Source organism: Miscanthus floridulus, chromosome 16 (assembly GCF_019320115.1).
Source record: "Miscanthus floridulus cultivar M001 chromosome 16, ASM1932011v1, whole genome shotgun sequence".
Lineage (NCBI taxonomy): Eukaryota > Viridiplantae > Streptophyta > Magnoliopsida > Poales > Poaceae > Miscanthus > Miscanthus floridulus.
In genome coordinates, this window is record NC_089595.1 from 61449534 (window position 1) to 61463867 (window position 14334).

The window sequence follows — 14334 nt, forward strand, 5'->3', positions numbered from 1 at the left end:
TGAACGACCAAGCCAGCAGGCAGAAGACAAAGGAGTTATTCCACCACACGTGGTTTAGTCTAGCTGCAAGCTTCTTTTTACTTAAACAGCCGACGTTTCAGAACTCATTTCTTAATTGCAACTGGGGACTGGCAGATTGATCGAACGAAAAATGTGGAGATCTCTGGCAGCTGTTCAATTTAATTTATTACCTTGCATATTTCTTAATCGACGTAATTGATTGTAGTAGTGCATATATACGTACGAAAAGCTCGACCTCCATGCGTCCGCACACAGTTGACTTACATAATAATAATATACCTCTTTGTGTCCGGTCAGCACACTCTGTAAGTAGTGAATAGGTTAACCATGAATCCATGCATGACAATGAATTTTATTGCCGTGAGTTAGGGGCACCTGTAAACGACCGGCGATGGCGACGCAAGGAAGCATCGCAGCTGTCTCCCCGAAGGTGGCCGGCAGTCTCCCTGGTCGCTTGCTAGCTAACACATTATTTGGCATGAGAGGGTTTAGATGACTGTGTAACAGTTGTACAGTCGGTAGCGATACATGAGCATATTTACTAGAATAAATTAAAATTGACATGGCCTCTCGATACTGCTCCCTAGCATTTCACTATGTAGAGCCTTAAAAAATGCCAATTGACTGAGTTTTGATGAGATAATCTCACATTTGTCCATCGTGGCTTCATATGCTTTCGAACTTGTGTGGAAGAAACGAGGACATGTGCTCCCACATCTTAATAGCTCCTTATGCTTTGGATTTGGCAACAAAATTAATTAGTTTTTTTCTTTCTTTTTTCTAAAAGTCAAGCGTATAAGGATTGCGCCAAGATGAAAAAGAAGTCATCCACTGCTCATGCTTCCATGAAAGTTCATTGTTTTGTTGGAGTAAGTAGTACGTCATATAATTTCGGTGCTATTTTCGCAGAGTTTACCCAATGGCCGAAACGTGAATATCTCACAACTGCTCCATCAGTGTCAACTCTGAACTATTTAGTCCGATATGTACGTGGGAAAACTGTTCACCGCCGGAGCAGATCCTTCTAGAATCAGGCAAGTGCCTAGCACTTTGAGGAGCTCCAATACACACCTTGACTCCTTATACTTGCCGTTCAAAATACATGCTTGAATTCACCAAGGCAGCAAATGTATATACAAGTCAAATAAGATAGGCAGCTAGCTACTGGTACGGTGTTTACTTGATCACAAGTTTTTATTTATAATCAACACTTCAAAACACCAATAATCATGAGTTCATGTGGCTGTGCCGGTAATTTATTGCATTGTATACCCAAGCACACTGCACACCTCCTTAGCAAGTACTCGTGGTCGTAGCAGTAAGAGCATCTCTAATAATAACCCTAAAATAATAACTAGTGGGTGTACTAGGCTGTGATTTTCGAACCAGTACCGATCTAACTGAGTACACTAATGAATTTCGGAGATGGACAGAAAAGATTATCAGGGACGGACTTTGCTTCTGCCTCTGGTCTATAGTCACTGTTAATAAAAAACGTCAGAGGCAGCTACAATGCTCGCCTCAGTAAATTAGAGGAAAAAACAAAAAAAAAATCATGAGCCCATCAGCCAGTCCGCCATGGAGCCCGTCGCCGAGCAACTGTCATTGAGCCACGTGTGTTGCCGCACTAGCCCAACATCGTTGCACTCGCCGCTGAGCCGACTACACTAGCGCGGAGCCCTGCACTGTAGACTGTGCACTCACTGCAGATCCCCCCACCCCCACTGCGGAGGCCCTGTGCTGCAGCACCTGCCGGAGATCTCCACTCCCCGGCGCCGCCGCACCTAGATTCGCCATTGTAGCCGCCTTCTCGGGTCACCCTTGTCCACTGCCGTCGTCGCCTTCTCATGTCATCACCCTTGTCCACCACCATCTCCTTGGGTTGTGGTTAGTGCCTATAGAAGATCCGCTCGTGGAGCCCACACGCGGTGCCAAGGAGGTCGCAGCTCACCTACACGGTCAGGAAGGTCGTGGGTAGCCCGTTCGCGCTGCCAGACATGGGGAGAAGTGAGATTGTGGGCCGGTGGCTGAAGTTTGGAGTAGTTGGGAGAGAATTGAGTTAGGGTTTTGCTCGTTAATACGAAGTACAGTCCAAGATTTAAAATGGGCTAAGACGGGCCACGTATGTATTTGTAGCGGGTTAAGCCTGTTAATAGAGGCGGGCCTCTTCCCACCTCTGTTAATTCATTTTGAGAGGCGGTTGTTTCTTAGCTGTCTTCGTAAATAGTTTGACCATCTCTAAAAATCATTGTATATTTTTGGAGACATGCATATTTTTTTGAACACCTCTGTAAATCAAATCACTTGTCACCTAAAATCTTTTTTTGTAGTAGTGAGAGCCCATACTTTTTCAGTAGGCGCTTCCTCTATTTTCTGGGCTCAATTTTTAGCACATAATTTCAACAAGATCCCATACAACTGAGCCACTATTTTGTTCTCTCATATTTTGATAGTCTCCATGTATATCCTCCATAGCACACATATATAATTCAAACTTAAATATTTGTAAACCATACAAATGAATTGTATTTAAATTCATGATTTCAAATACGGCAATTCAAATTTGTCCAAACATAAATATTACATAGGCATATAGAAATTCTCTGTCACACCACATAGAAACAAATTACGATGAAATTGCAAGATATCATACTAACTAGCACCATGAAGAGCCCACAAATGCATCACAAGATCATCTCGAAGTCTCTCATGCTCCAGCCTATCCGGCTATCCCCAATCTCATGATTAATCTTGAGGAACACGTCAAGTTTGAGTGGATTATGACGTTGGTACTCCTCTTTCAACAACCATCTTGATCATAGTCATAGCCCCCGTTGTCATCTACTTCTTGCTCATTTTCAATGATCATGTTTGCATGATAACAACAATTGTCATGTTGTATCATAGGATGCCCTTGCCCCAAAATATAGCAGGACTCCTCACCATTTCAAATCAAGCATGTAGGACACCAAATGCTCTCTCCACTTTCTTGTTACCTAGTGGATTTCTATAGTTCTTCACAAAAGTCACCCTTGAAGCACAAATCCCATCTGCAAGATACTCCCTCCTTCCCAAAAAGAATGATGTTCTAGGAATTTTCGGACAGATTAAGGGTGACTGGAAAAGACGCATGTGCCCTTAATTAGTTGAGTTGCATGTAAAGGTAGAGAAAATATATTTCCATTTAATCATGCATGCACGAGATTAACTTGCCAGATTATGCATGCATGAGGTTTGAATCCTAGAACATCATTTTTTTTGGGACAAATTTTAAATCATAGAACATCATTTTTTTTGGACGGATGGAGTAGTATTGAATAGTGTACTTGTTACCATTAACAATGTACTCCATAGGTGGTGCAGTCCTTGAAGTTAGCTTCTAAACAGTGGCGACCTAGGTAAGGCATTGATATCATTGAGAGGCCCTGGTAGTCCAAAGAAAGAATGCCAAATCCCCAAATCCTGGATTGTGCACTTCGTTAAGCAAGAAAAGATGTAAGCAGATCTACACAAGAGACCACAGATTAGTATCATCTAAGCTAATAAAACATGAGAATGAAGATGCATGTTTTGGGTCCGAATTATTTGTCATTTCTGGTCTGACAAAGCAGGTGCAGAGAACCAACCCTGAAAAGAGGAAACTGCCTTAAAACTTGGAAATACACATGGGAAATGGGGAAACAAAGGATCTAAGTCTAAGTTAACCTTACCTGTTTTGTGTCCCTAGATCTAGCAGGAAACTAAGTCCAAACCTGCACAAAATCAACAAGAACAACGAGACAAGGTTAGGTCAATGGTTGATTCCACACCACAATCTGCGGCAAGAGGATGAGGTGGTTGGGACAGAAGGGTTCTTCACCGGCTGGCACTGGGACCAGAAGGAGCGAGCTCTGGATGTACCAAGATCTGAGAGGATGAGAACGAATGGGAAAGAAGGTGCTGGCGGTGAAGATATTTAGAGGAATTCTGGAGGAATTTGTGAGAGAAAAACACTGTTTCGGATAAAAAAAAAGCGGATCAAGCCGAATTTAAGGGCACGCGAACGGAGCCATAGTGTAAAGTGGTGGCACGAAAAAGATGTAGGCCGAGCCTTCCTCCGGCGCGTGCACTGCAACACCTTCTGAGCCATTCTTTTCAGCTCCCACGTGCACCGACGTATCTCATGTGAGCTAGGCCACCAAGAAACATAGCCATTTTTTGTTTCCTGGTAGCTAGGTTCTGACAAGCTATTTGCACAGCCTGGATCAGGGCATGTTTAGATTCTAAAAATTTTCACCCCAGAGTGTTACATCGAATCTTGCGGCACATGCATGGAGTACTAAATATAGACGAAAAAAAACTAATTGCACAGTTGGGTGAGAAATCGCGAGACAAAACTTTCGAACCTAATTAGTCCATAATTAGACACTAATTGCCAAATACAAACGAAAATGCTACAGTAGCCAAAGCCAAAAATTTTCGCAAACTAAACGCGCCCACAGTTGAACATAGGTAACCAAATAGCCCCAAGCTACATCCCACGAGCCAGGCTATTCTCACAAACCAATGCAAACATGTTTTCACACTAAGCATAGTACTTACCGTCACAAACAACAATATACATTAATGCACATATATCTATTGTTTATAAATGCATGTATGCATGGATGCCTTATCTACTTCAGTTCGTAATTTCAAATGACTAAGGCCAGTCTTAGTGGGAGTTTCATCAGATTTTCATTTGTATTTAATATGATGTCACATAAACTCTTTTGATGGTGTGACACTGTTTTTAACAAGAGAGAAAAAATGAGTTTTATATAAGTATAAGGATGAAACTCTTTTGGCATAACTACCAATTCGTATGAGTAATAAAATTAAATATCTATGAAACCATAGGATGAAATTTTCCATTAGGAGTGGATGTTTCATCTATATTTTATTTTATTTTATTTTACATGGCGTGGCAATTTTAGAAATAAGCCATAAAACATCTGAAGACTGGCCTAATAAGCCAGTATATCTTGAAAGTAATCGCCCTGTTCGTTTGGGCTTGTTTGGCTTATAAACCGTACTTTTTCAGTCAACGAACAATATTTTTCTCTCACACCAAATCAGTTAACAGTATTTTCAGCCATGGCTTATCAGCCAAACAAGCCTAAATGAACAGGGCGAATAACGAAATGGTCGTAACAGTCTAGTTACTGACGAACACATCGCTATACCCATCGAGAAATGATAGGTATGCAAATACAAGTAGTAAATCTGTGGAGATCCGAACGTAAATCACAGCTCAGTAAGTCTAACTGTTCGCAAAACAAGGTCACCATGCGATGAGAAGGAAAATCGTATCACTCTGGGCAAGTCGGTGCCGCATCGATTCCGTCATGACACATGTATCGAATCAATGGCTTATGTGTTGTGAGTTGTGACGCACCGATGCATTGCAATCCGAGTAGTCAACCCGGTGACTTGAAATGTGCATGTCCGACTTCCAAGAAACGAGAGGCAAAAGAAAGATTCCTGCACATATACATGGCGGGGCCCATGCGAAAGCGAGATGAGCCAGTTGCTTGCAACCTTCCTGGAGTTGCCGGCCGCCGGGGGGCGTCGATCGGGCTTGTCTGGCGGCCAAGAGAAACCAACCAGCCGGCCAGCAATCAATCAAAACGACCGACCGCTTCAAAGGAGACTTTCAATTCGCTCTTCCACGGTGGGCACACGACCGGCCCCACCCGGGCGGTGTCTTACGTGCATGTCGTGCACTCACTCCAGTTTCAAACGGGCAGGTCAATTGTACTGTTCTGCCACCGGCACGGCTCGTCGTTGTCCATGTTACCGTCGCCGTTGACGAACCAGAAAAGCAGACGTGGATACTACCTATACGTATGTATTTCCTCCGTTCCTAAATAACCGATGGTCACTACAACAGCAAGGATTTGTAGGATAAGGGTTCGTAGGGGCGGCTGCACCGGCACGGCTCGTCGTTGTCCATGTTACCGTCGCCGTCGACGAACAAGGAAAGAAGCGGATTGGACGTGGATACTACCTATACGTATGTATCTCCTCCGTTCCTAAATAATTGTTGGTCACTACAACAGTAAGGATTTGTAGGGACGGCTCATAACCGCTCCTACGAAACCGTTGTTACAAATCAGTGATTTATAGGGGCGATTCGTTGACCGCCTCTACAAATCCCATTTGTAGGGGTAGCTAGTGTCTCCAACCGCCCCTACATACTAATTTGTAGGCGCGGCTGGTATAATCCTCATTTGTAGAGATGGTTAACTCTAGAACTGCCCCTAGAGTCGGTTTTCCTGCAAAAAAAATTCGAAATTGAAAATTCAAATCTGACCAGAACATATATACATATATAATTCACAATGACATTATATCAATAGCCAATTCACAAGAAGATATATATACATATATAATTCACAAGAACATTAATCCAATAGAATTACAAGTCCAATTCACAAGAACATATATAATTCATTGTTACCACATTCCATTCACAAGTCCAATCAATGGCCTAAGCCTAGCCTTTCACACTCATGAAGATGTTGGTATCGAGCATTCCTACCTAAGTCGGATGATCGATCATGGTAAAGGCCTCTGATGTGTACAATCTGGTCCATTATGAAGTTGCAAACGTCGCCGAGGAGGTCCAAGAGGCTGTCATCTTTGTGTGGATCATTTCTCACACCTTTCTCATTTTGCCACTACAAGAAAGCAAGTTTAGGTTTAGTATTTCTTAACATATGTGTGTGTTTTGTACCAAGTTTCTATACTACGGGTAAAGAGGTTCAAACTTACCCAATAGGGTTGTCTCCTTCAGCTAGTGGTGTTACTCATGATACTGCATACGTAATATCCACAATGTAAACTCCCGGGCTTCTACTTGGGGCACTGTGTGTTTCGCATATAAAAATGTCAAGCAATGCTTTTGACCGCAACGCAATGGAAGTACCAAAATATGTTACACTTACCGCACATCGTGTTTTGACACATAAGTTATCCTTCCTTTATGGATCATGCCTCCCTTTGTGCTCATCAACGTAGTACCTGACGCCATGTTTGAATGAATTTAACAAATGCAACTTGTTAGTATCCAAATGTGAACGTTATAATTATAAGCTAATGAGGATTGCCAATATGTATACGTCTTGAGAATCGATATGAAGTCTTTGTATGTGCTTGGGTCCTTATCTATTGAATCAAACACCCATGCCATGCCCATCCCGACATCGATGCCTATAGCAATCTAGTGGCGGCTACATAAATTTAATCATATAAATGGATAAGCTCTTTTGCATCGAACAAAATAATTTGTATTCTTAAAGCTTTAAGTATACAGTTGAACTTACTCGAAATTGTTTGACAGCCACATAGAGGTGTTATGTTGGAGATGTTAAAGAGCTAGGGAAATGTACGCTGCAACCTTAAGGGACTCCATCCTTATTTCCTTCTTTCGGATTTTCTCTTTCTTCTCAATGGTCTTTCCAGCAGCTAACTCTTTGCCATCCGGTTCCTAGGCTTTGGCGTAAGTAGAGTTCATCTACGCTATGCATGGAGGGTTTAAGTACCCATCTCGCACACTTGGCATTTGTTTTGAAAGGTGCACTTGCATTCAATAAATCACGGCGTGGGTTAGTTCACTACTAGAAATATCCACTTCTATGACGAAAATCTTAATGATGAATCCGAAATTGTCATAGAAGAGCGTTTTTATGATGAATATTTCTGTTTCATCATAGATCAGTGGTGACGATCCTGCAACCCTCCCTTTCTATGACCAAATTAGGCATCGTCACAAAAACATCATAGAAGAGCACAAGGTTTCATCATAGATCACTCGCGCGTCTCATCTGTGACTATCTCCTTTAAGACTATGACGAACAGGACTTTGTCATTGAGCTAATTACATATCTATGACGAACAATATTCGATCTATAACGAACGGCTTCGTCATAGATCTCCACATGATACTTTATCCATCCGACGTGTACCTATGGGACCTATAGGTACTCATCCATGACGCTTGCAATTCATCATAAAAGTCTCTGCTCGTCCTTTATCCATCCGACGTGTACATGTGGGACAGCCCTGTTACTCATCCGTGATGCTTGCAATTAGTCATAAAAGTCTTCACTCGGTCCTTTCTCCATCAGACGTGTACCTGCGAGACCCTTTTGCATCCGACCTGTGGGACCAGACGTCCAACGTGTACCTATGGGATCTGAAGTTACTCATCCATGATTCTTGTAATTCGTCATAAAATTCTCTGCTCGGTCCTTTATCTATCCGACTTATACATGCGAGACCCTTCTGCATCCGACCTGTGGGACCCTACGGGATTCTACATCCGACCTGTGGGACCCTATGGGATTTTGCATCTGACTTGTGGGACTCGACGACTTATGTGTCTAGTCTATCTATGGGACCTTTCTCCATCTCCATCCGACCTGTGAGACCCAACGGCTTGTGTGCCGCAGGTGTTTAATGTCCATAAGGCGGGTCTCTAATCGACCGCTCTTCGTTAGCGCTAGCTTGAACCGCCATGGCCTTCGCACCCTCTCTAGATAGAGGGCTTTTGGATTTGCTACTGGCTCTCATGCCCACTTGAGGGACTGATCGGGCGGCCAGCATCTTTCTGGGCTTCGCTGGCCCCCATATCATGTCCTCCTTGGCCTTCTTCCCTTGAGTCATCTCTGGCTTGGGGACAGGGGTCCTAGTGGGATGGTCCTGCTCCTATGGCAGCCTCTCCTCGACCACTACCTGCTCTTGGGCAGTCTTCTCCCTGACATGTGCCTACTCCTAGGCCAGTTCGTCCATGGCCCCGACAGGCTCAGGAGCTAGGGCATAGGGAGCTCCTGAGGCATCCTCCTCATCATCTCTCAGCTCAACACTTCCTAGGACAATTCCGATATCAGGGAGCGCCTAACAAAACACGAGAGACCAAGTAAACCTGACTGTTTAACGAAGCAAGTCTAAAAAGGGCTAAGTCACTCACCCCAGGTGGCAGGTTCTTAGCGCTATACACTCGTGGGACACCGTCTAAGGTGGCTCGGTCTACGCTGAGGATATACTTCACCCGACGAGTGATCTCTTCTTCTGACACTTCTAGAAAAATAAGTCAATGTTAAAACCAAACACTCTAAGGGGTAATATTTCAGAATAAGAACAAAGTCGGGATGGGATCTAACCTGCCACTGACTCTCTGTTTGGATGTGTGGTACCCGAATATGTGTAGGCCAGACTCCTATGCTTCAAAGGAATAATCCTCCATCTAGCAAAGGTCTCGACTATGTGTGCGGTAGTTAATCTAGCTTCCCGGACTGCCCAAACATGCTCAATGTGACCTTGCATCCTCTCAGTCATGATGGGAGTTGAATACCTAGCTTTTCTAGTCATAGGCATTCTATAATCAGCCTTAATGACATTCTTCTCCCAAAGATCAATGTAAAACCATTTCTCTACAAAGCCCTTCTAGGAGGACTTGATTGGGAAGACAATGTATTCTCCTTTCATCCTAAGGGAGAAACCAACCGACCCAACAAACAAATTGGTGCCATGGTACATGCCCGAGTAAAAGTACCACCATAAATCAAGATAAGGTTCGACCCCAAGCCATGCCTCACACAGGATGGTAAAAAATGCTAAGCATAGCAGTAGCATTGGGCAGCATCTGGGCAACCTCAATCTTGTAATACCTACAAACTCGCTCCAGGAACTTGGATGATGGCACTCCAAATCCGCATTCACAATGAGCAGTGAAGGTAGTGATTTGGATGGTGTCCATGGCCGGGTGTTTCTCACCTTGGGTTGTAGTCACACAAAGCCTTCTAGAAGAAGACCACGTCCCCTCAGTGTCTCCAGATTCACTTCCGATGTCATCAAAGTGGTCCTATACTTGTCATGGCATGGGGCTCCTTCGCTTTCCTCCTTCGGTTGAACTAGGGGCTGGGGCTCTGACGTGGTAGCCTCCTCACGGTGAGCGGTGGCATCGAGCTTAGAGCTTGAGGCCAAGGTAGCGGTGAAGGGTTGAAGGCAATTAAAAAGGGGCAGAAAGGCAAAAGGTAGAGATTGGAAATACCAAGCGGGTGAATAGGCACAGTGGTTGCCACCGAAGCGAGGTGACGGGTTAAATGGCCACCTACCATGCACAATCCTTGAAAAATCGCTCGTCAGCCATAATGTGTGCCTAGACTGCCGCATCAACAGTTATTCACAAGGAAAATTATCACTTTTTTATTCCAAGAATAAAATTGGTGATTCGATGCCCTGTGAATATTTCATAAGGTATTTTGTGCCCAAATTATGAGTAAAGCTCCCACCCGACTAAGAGCATCCCGATTAGTCTGTTGCTTGGGCCTGTGAGTAAACTCATCGATGGGGACAAAACTGTGAAAGGCATCCCGACTTTGGAACTAACTCCACAAGAAAACGGTGTCGCGTCTCTGCTCATGGCGACTCCAGCATGGAACACTTTGAAAAATGTGGATAAAAGCAAAGTAATAATCCATATCGGGAACTAGTCATTTCATTGATATAATTCATTAACATGGATTTACAAATGATTAAACTAGGACCCTAATCTAAGATAGCAAGAGCAAGCACTCCCTCCGATCATCACCAAGCTCCTTAGAGGGCTCGCTGATGAGATGGGAGCAGCCTAGCTCCTCAACGGTGACCCGCTATCCACTTTCTCATCCTTTACCTCTTCCTTCTTCTCCTCCTCGGTGACCTCCTCCTCGGCGATCTCTTCCTCACTGTTGCTGCTGAGGATCACTAGGCCACCATCCCCTGTGATGCTAATCGCCTCGCGATTTAGCTCAACAAAGAGCCTCCTCGCAATCTCCTCATCATGGCTCGTGTTTGGCGAACCAATGGCGCAAGGAGTGGAGGGCTCGGGAATGTCGGGGATGGTAGAGGCGGCTGAGGGAATAGGGGCAACAGAGGTGATAGGGGCAGCGGGAGCAGAATCAACCATTAGGGCCGAGTCTTCCATCTCGTCCTCTTTGGAGAGATCGATCACCACCTCCGTCGCCGACGGCACCGGCTGGGTCGAGGGCCCAGTCGGAGACCCCGACGGAGCGACTTTGTTTATCCTAGCTTTCCCTCCTAGGACCGCTGGGGCTATTGGCATGGGGAGTGTGGCCAACGGTGATGCTGCCACCGGTGTTGGGGCTCCGAAGGATGTTGGGTATGGAGACACGGGCGTAGAAGGCGCAGGCGATGGCGTACCGCTTGATAATGATGTCGTAGCCGATTGGCCAAGTGAGTTAGTGAGCAGGAGACGCGGCACCTTGTGGAGTTGTTTGTGGCTGGTGGTTTTCTTCCTCATCTTCGCTGCGGTACCGGGGGATGGAGGTTGCAAATTCAACACGAGCGGGCCTGATTAAATAGGACCAAGCTACCTTTCTAGGAATCTCAACCGCCATCTCAATTAAAAAGGAATTAAATCTCCACCACATGCACTCATGGGGAACAGACCCGACGTAGCGCTTCGACTGATAGACGACTGTGCACCCCTAGCTTGCATGTGAAGTGGGATTGACAAGACAAGATGACCTGGGGATGGCACTTGACCAAGCTTATCTCCCAATAGCGCACCTCTCTCAATATGTACAAGATCGGGTCTTGAGTCGCTACTGGCAACCCGAGTGACATCTAACCACCCAGAGTATGAGCCACCCGACTAAAACAATCCCAACTATTTGTAGATAGCCGAGTTGCATTTGACAGATAAGCTTGGGGGCTTATGTCGATGCCATACCCCTAGGTACCCCAACTTCCATTTTGCCGACTACCAATTCCAGATTAGATACGACCCGAAGGCCCACGACGACCCTATTCAAGGAAGGATATCTATGGATGGCGCTAGGACTTCGAGTAGAGCACGACTCCTTAGCTTGAAGGTCAAGTTGATACCGGATATAAATACCTAGCAATATCCCCTGTTGTAATCATCAACTCTTTCATAGGCATAGCTACATTGTAACAGCAAACTCGCTGTATACAAGCAATACAACAGCAGCAATTGGACGTATGGCTTTTACTTGCTTCCTAGAGGCCCGAACTAGTATAAACCTCATCTCCATCTATGATTATTCTTTGCACTAGGCAGGGTTCCCCAAGAACCAAATATCTATCGGTAAACAACACCGACAGGCCCCATGGCCTTGCACTGTTCCTGCTTTTGATTTCTTGATCACGTTAACTTCCAATTCTCTATAATTTAGAGAATTTAATATCTTTCCTATCTGTTCTTCAAAATATAAGAATGACATATCTATTTTGATCATCTCGACGAGCTCTTCGTGATGGTGATCTCCAAATAATTTTTTGAGACTACTTGTGATGATTACATATTTATATTATTTCTCAGTCTATTCTCGCCAAACTCGCATATGTTCGTGTAAGTATTATTTCCTTCATAATTTGGGCATGTCCTGCAAAATACATGGAAACACCAAAACTCGTGAAATTTATTAGAATTAATCCCTATTACTATGGTTTGTGATTTATTTGAATGGATTTTATGCAGGGTTTGGTGGTTAATTTTAGGAGTTAAGGACCGCCAACACCTACCGATGAGAACCACCAAGGTGCAACTAGTTGGTTCCCATATGCGATCAATGGAGGTTGTGGATGCAGTGGAACCTTGGCTGCTGGGACTTCCAGAGGGCTACCAACTAATGTCAGTTCTCCCGGTGGCGCCATTGCTGTTCATGGCTTTATAGGCAGTCCTTGCTCCTCCAGCGCCTTCACAACTAGAGCCTTCACTTGGAGCTCAAGATTAGCCTCCTAGACTCTGCCATGTTTCTTGTACATGTGTCTGTCCTCTTCGAATCCATACTTCCAGGTTGTTCTTTTCCCTATCCCCATGACGCGACATATGTGCTCAGGGTTTCCCAAGGCAAGGTTAAGCTCGTCCCTCTCTGGAAGCCTTGAATGAGCCCTTCTATTTCTCTTCACCTTATTTGAGTATCTTTGATACTGCCTATTCAGTCTCTGGGTTATCAAACTTAAGCGCGCTAGAAGCTTGTAGATTCCTCAAAAGGATCCAGTTCCTTGTGCGCCTCAAAACCCCCTGCAAGTTGTATGCCTCAGATGTGGTGGCCTCTTCCTCTATCTTCCTAAACACCTCTAGGACCTAGACGATAGCACTGCACATTCTTCTTTGCAGCTTGGTGTTACGGGCACTGAGGGCCAATGCTTCTGATGTAGTCTTATGAGCCATAAGTTCCGCCTATTGACTAGGAGTTATTTTGCCAAACTCATGGAAGGGGGTTAACCCCTTTTGGATATAGTTCTTGTCGAGGTCCAACTTCCATCGTCAGAACGACTCTCCCATTTGCTTAAGAGCTACATGTTTTACCCGTTGTTGATGGTCATTAACGTTCATCATAAACCATCAACATAACTTGAATTAATGCATAAAAATGATCACCAATATAGGTTTAGGGGTTCTAACTAATAAATTCCATAAGTTTTGGTGAATCTGTGTTTTCAGCAGGGTTTATCTAGAAAACCGTCAAGGTGGACCCAAACATCACACTTAATCGCGCTTAACCATGTCATAAACAACTCTAGAAGGTTCCAGAGGACAACACACCGAAGAAGACTACGAGAGGCTTCTAGGTGGGGCCGACCGGCCTAGAAGGTTCTAGAGGACACCACACGGAAGAAGACTATGAGAGGCTTCTAGGTGGGGCCGGCTAGCCTATGGGGCCAGCTGTCAGCCTTCGCCTCACTACATCGGTTCTCCACCGCCTTAAAGATCACATCTACACCATTTATTCAAGTCGGTTTGATCCGAGGGTTTAGAATTGATGCTACCCCTATATATATAGCCCTATACCCCGTCCCTAGAGACATCTAGAAAACCCTAATTCATATCTCTCATTCAGATCATCACACACTAGGAGGATTAGGTCTAGACTTTCCAATATAGTAGATTAGTAGCTCGGGAGTGAGGGTTGAGTTGGGCTCATGCTCAAGTTCTGGATCTAGTCTTAGAGGCTCGGTAAAGCCTTGTATCTTCACTTCTACATTGTGTAAGACTTATTATCAATTCATCATATTCCTATCTACATGGCTATGCTTACTTTTAATATGTATCTTGCTTAGTTGAGGTTATCATTACTTTTGTGTGCGGGTTCATATAGCACTTAGCCTGCTAGTTTACCATGGTTATGCTAAGTCACCGAGCCATGTGTAAGCATGGTGCTTATACAATGCTCTATCTATGAGTACACCCTATTCTCTAGTTGTATGGTAGAATTGGGAGGTGATAGCCCTAACTATCCTTCATAGTCCATACCGAAT